This window comes from Adiantum capillus-veneris, chromosome 28 (assembly GCF_014529385.1).
Source record: "Adiantum capillus-veneris isolate H3 chromosome 28, ASM1452938v2, whole genome shotgun sequence".
In the NCBI taxonomy this organism is placed as follows: Eukaryota; Viridiplantae; Streptophyta; class Polypodiopsida; order Polypodiales; family Pteridaceae; genus Adiantum; species Adiantum capillus-veneris.
This window is the reverse complement of record NC_140958.1, coordinates 28,007,139-28,012,236: the sequence shown is the minus strand read 5'-3', so window position 1 is coordinate 28,012,236 and position 5,098 is coordinate 28,007,139. Positions and strand designations below refer to the sequence as shown.

At 44.0% G+C, this 5,098-nt stretch overlaps 1 pseudogene; it reads right to left on the bottom strand.

Moving 5' to 3' along the window:
• Positions 1 to 373: 373 nt before the first annotated feature.
• Positions 374 to 1,322, bottom strand: LOC147420212 (uncharacterized; annotated as a pseudogene).
• Positions 1,323 to 5,098: the final 3,776 nt, after the last annotated feature.

Below are 5,098 nucleotides of genomic sequence, written 5' to 3'. Positions count from 1 at the left end.
TGGATGCCATGACCTCATGCCTCATCCTTTCATGAAAAGTCAGATGAAAGACATCCAAGAGACTTTAGATGATAGAGGTGATCTTGTGCTAGAGCTAAGAGAATGACAACCTAACAAGAAATGCATTCAAGACCAAGCATTTATTGAACCAAATTAGCTAAGGAAATCTCAGCCAATTGTATACAAATGGAGGTCTCCCAAATCTATATCATGTCAATAATACACTACCTTTGTGCAATGAACTCAGAATATTGGGTGGAGAGAGAGAGAGAGAGAGAGAGAGAGAGAGAGAAGCATCCATATGCACAATTGTTGTATTATTGCATGCATTACAGGCGTCTACCCTATACAGATTGAGCTTAGTCTCATGAATTTAACGATGAGAGATCTCTTTACCGTCCATATACTCACCAATGTATCCATCCATTGTTTTCAATAGCTTGAATAAGGCGACCGCCTCTCGTACGCGAAGATGCCCAGAGCAAAATGCCTCTATTTCAACCAACAGGTCTTGGACATGAATCTTATTCTTGATGAGGCTCTGCAAGAAATTGCAAACCAAACTCACTAGCCGATTTTGCATGTACATGTCCTTTGTGTTCTTGCAAGAGGACATACAGCTGACAATATATGTGTGAACGAACTCTGTGGGTAGGTGTAGACCCATTATGAGGCTTCTGATGACCTCCATGGAATGCAAGCTCATGTCCATCTTAACAAGGACTTTCAGATAGTCTGATATCAGCACCGAGTTCGTCAGCTTTAACAAAAAGTCGACGGCAAACGCCGGATTGATTTCTACTAGCTGCGGTAATCTTGTTGGAGAAAGGCCACAACGGTATACCACAAGGTTTGGGTCTGCTTCCAGATATGTCAATAATTGCTTTTGTTCTGCTTTTGTTTGGGGCCCCTTCAGAGCTCTTTCAATTAACTCACGGATAGCCGCAGCAGCCTCAGGACTCATGTCCGCACACTTGCCATGATCCCAGAGGAGTTCCTGATTACAATTCTCTGGCATCCACCAGAAAAGCTCTCCTTCTTGTATGGGAAGCTGCGGCGGAAATGGCCGAACCCACGGAGGCTGAAACCCCTTTAGGGAAGGATTCTGGAGCAAGATCGCCGCATTTAATGCAGCTTCCTGATCATCGATCCCATGTACCTCGGCTGGAGCATCCGCATCACTTGTATCTGACTTCTTGAAGGAGCTTACATCTGGATCCATTGTCTGCTAGGCGTCGTCTTAAGAGCTCGCGGCTCATTAGCATGTGAGCAGATGCATCGAAGCTTGCGATGAACTGACTGGCTGTTTGTGCTTTTCTCATTTTGAGGCTTTTCGTTTCCCTCTTTCCACCTGTCAGATTCCCTCACACCAACTAGAATAGAGGAGCCAGTTAAAAGACCGGGTGCCTGTTGAAGGACCTATCCCCCCGCCCCCCATTTGTTGGCATTGCCTGCTTGTAGGTAGTGATATAGGCGTGGTGCCTACCAAATTGTGTACACATTTTTAAGGCATTTTTTAGGTTGTTTAAGCTATTTTTTAGGTTTACTAATAAAAATAGCATATCTTTTTCTCTATCTCTCTCTCATCTGCGCTGCCAAAGTAGTCGAGATCGCTCTCTCTCTCTCTCTCTCTCTCTCTCTCTCTCACACACACACACACACACACACACACACACACACACACACAACAGCAGGCAGTGCCGCCGTCTGCGCGTTAGTGACGGCTTGTTTAATAGCACAAGGCTCCAATTTAGAAGCACAAGAGGCCCAAGTTGGGACAGTTTAGAGTAGATGTGGTGAAGCCTCATTCGCTATAACAACGATTCAAGCCTTGTTGGCGCTCGTGTCCCCAATTACCCCCCTGGACAGTGTTCTATTTCGCCCTCATTTTTTTAACAAAGGATTTTGAAATCAGCGTCGCATTTGAGCTGTGGAGTAGCAATCGAACTGCCGTCTTTTGCTGCAGTTGCGCGAGGTCATGACGGATCAGATGGACCCTCCCCCACCTAAAATGGTTGTGTGTAGCTCGACCTAGAGGCACCAAGATTTCATCGCCTCTAAACTGGCTCCTCTACCCTAGAGTTCTTCTTCGAGAACCGTTTTCAGGCATGCCAGATGACAATGGAAGAGAACTCAGGGGTGGTGAGCTCGGAGCTGACGTGGAATATTGGTGAGCCCGGGGAGGGCAAATAGGAGGCAAACAGGCTAGCTAGCAAGAGAGAGAGAGAGAGAGAGAGAGAGAGAGAGAGAGAGAGAGAGTTGTGCTCAGCTTCCTGGTTGCGAGGGCTTCATGTTTCCCTTTTCAAGCAATTGTTGCTCCGCTCAACATTACGTAATGCAACACCAAAAAGAAAAGGAAGTATATGCCTTTTTGTTTGCTTGCACAATGGTCCAAGAGCCCCATGGGCTAGAGGACGTAGCTGACTGTAGAAGGTGAGGACAGTCCCAGCAGAGCAGGCGAGAACTGCTCCTTAGAAAGCCGACCAGCGGAAACTGCTACACTGGGAGTACATAATTACTGCAGTTACTACAGTAACTTTGTAAGCCTATAAATAGGAGCCGCTACGACTGTATCCGGGGCTTTTTTTACTTTTGGCTTACAGACTCTTGCTTCTAGACTTTTAGCTTCATAAGATTTTGACTTTCAACTCTGTAATCACTTACTCTTGTAATCAATCCTCAGACTTCATTTGAGCTTAAGCATGTTATACACTCTAATGATTATCTTTGTACTTACTGTCTGAATCTCTAATACCATTCCTAGTCTTCCATTTTAGTACAGTATTCCAATTCAGTTCTCTATTTCAGTCCAGTGCTTAATTCGAGTCCTCACTAACTAAATAGCCTAGATAATCAGTAGCTCTGAACTCTAACACTGGAATAGTTGTATGAAGAGACCAGCTCTCATTTCATTTTGGCAATCACGGTGGCTAGAGCTGATTGCTCGTAGACCAGCGAGCTCTATCTCCCAGTTAGAATTCTTAGCTACAAACATGTCGCCCAAAGTCAGTCGTGGTCGAAAATCATCAATGCGGTTTCACACTGATTCCACAAGAGTTGACCCTATTCCAGAAGTGTCAGCTGGCCGAGGCCGAGGTCGTGGCAATTTCTAGAAGCAAAGTCTTAACTGTTATAGTTGCGGGAAGTATGGGCACTTTGCAGCTCAGTGTCCAGATGCACCCAATACTAAGGCTACGAAGGCAAAATCGCAGGAACCAGTTCCAGTATGGGCAACCATTCACAGTAAAGGGGTGATTATTGAAGAACTTCCAGACGAGCCTATGAAAACAGTCATTCCTGAAACCAGTAAATGGACTCAGCAGAGAGCAGTCTAGAAGACTAAGGGTAAGGAGAATGTAGTTGATGAATAGCAAGAGTAGCGAGAACTGGCAGCTAAGATCACAAAGGATCTAGCTAAGAAGCTACCAGAACAGCCAGAGAGTTCTGATGCTCGTGTTATTTAGAAGATACCATTCCCATCTTCTTCTGAGAAAAGGCAGCCACATCAGTCAGGATTTGGAATCTCTGAGACCATGCTTGCTGCATTGCAAGGACTTTTGGATGATCTAGGGGAGTGATCTAAGGTAGGTCAAATTAGATTTGACTCCAATAGAAAACACTGAACTGGGGAAAGCACAGTTTCTCAGTGTCAGTCAAGGCTCAGTACAGACACCAAAAAGAGGATTGGCAATGTGAAGATAGTCTTGATTCCTTGAGTTCTAATGATAATTCTGACCAAGAGAGAGAAGAGACCTATGTCAAAATCTGTGAACGAATTTCGACATTGAGTGTCGAATTAGATTATATCAAGAAGACTTTACCTGAAGCAGCAAAGTTTATCAAACAGCAGAGAAAAGCTGAAGCTGATTCCAGAGCAGTTGATTTGTCGGCTGTCAGAGATGATGAGGTGCTAGTAATCCAGGTGGATTATAAGGTTAGGAAACAATGGGAGCCGCTATCCTGTGTTATACTGGATGGAGGGGCATGTGTGAATATGCTTGGGACACATCTTCAGCAAAGGCTTGGTATCACTGATTTAAAGCCAACACCCTTTAATGTTAGAGTGGCTGATCATAGAGCTGGTCAGGCAACTAGTATGATCGAGAATATGCAGATTAGGGTAGGTAAAGAGAAATTTAAAACCATCTTTCTGTTACTGGATGTCCAAGGAGAATATGATATGCTACTGGGATGACCATGGTTTCGGACGGTGCAAGTTGTTCGTGATTATGCAAATCAAACCATAACCATTCAGGGAACCAGTAGGAGAAGCTAGCTCCAAACAAATAACACCAAAAGTTGGAAGAAACCACTTTGACCTGAGGAACTTTGCCAAAAATATGGGGTTAAGAATATTGAATGGATTCTTGCATCCATGAACCTTTTTTTGTTAACTGAAATCGACTTGAATGCATTGTTATTTGACAAGGTTTAAGCTAAGAAATAGAGAAAGCAGTTTCCAGATCAGTTCACTGAACTGAATCCTCAAGAGAGACCGGTTCAGTTGACTGGTCGGCCAGAGGAACCATCTGACTCCAAAGAGGGATAATCAAATTCCAATACACCAATCCACTGAAGAGGTCATTGGAGTTCAGAATGAGAATCCATAACTAATAGATCCGTTCAGGGATTATGCTGCAGAGTCACTGGCCAAAAGGAAGGGAGGTGGCCCGAATTGGCTGCTCCCAGATGATCAAGAGATTGAAGAATGGAATTTGGGTTCTGAAGAAATTCCTTGATTAATCAAGGTGAATAAGCATCTGAACCCAGAAATGAAGGAAAAAGCCAGACTTATGTTCCAAAAATACAAAGATGTATTTGCATGGGAACAAACTGATTTGAAAGGTGTAGATCCAGAGGTTTTCCAGCAGAGAATACCTTTGAAGCCAAATGCCAGACCAGTACGTTTGCAGAGGTACAGAATGAATCCGAACTATGGTAAGAAGGTCAAAGAGGAAATCGACAACCTTCTAAAAGTCGGATTCATCACAGAAGCAGCCAGTAGTGATTGGATGTTCCCTATAGTGGTCGTACCAAAGAATAATGGGAAACTCAGAGTCTGTGTGGACTACCAAAAATTGAATGCTCAAACTATCAA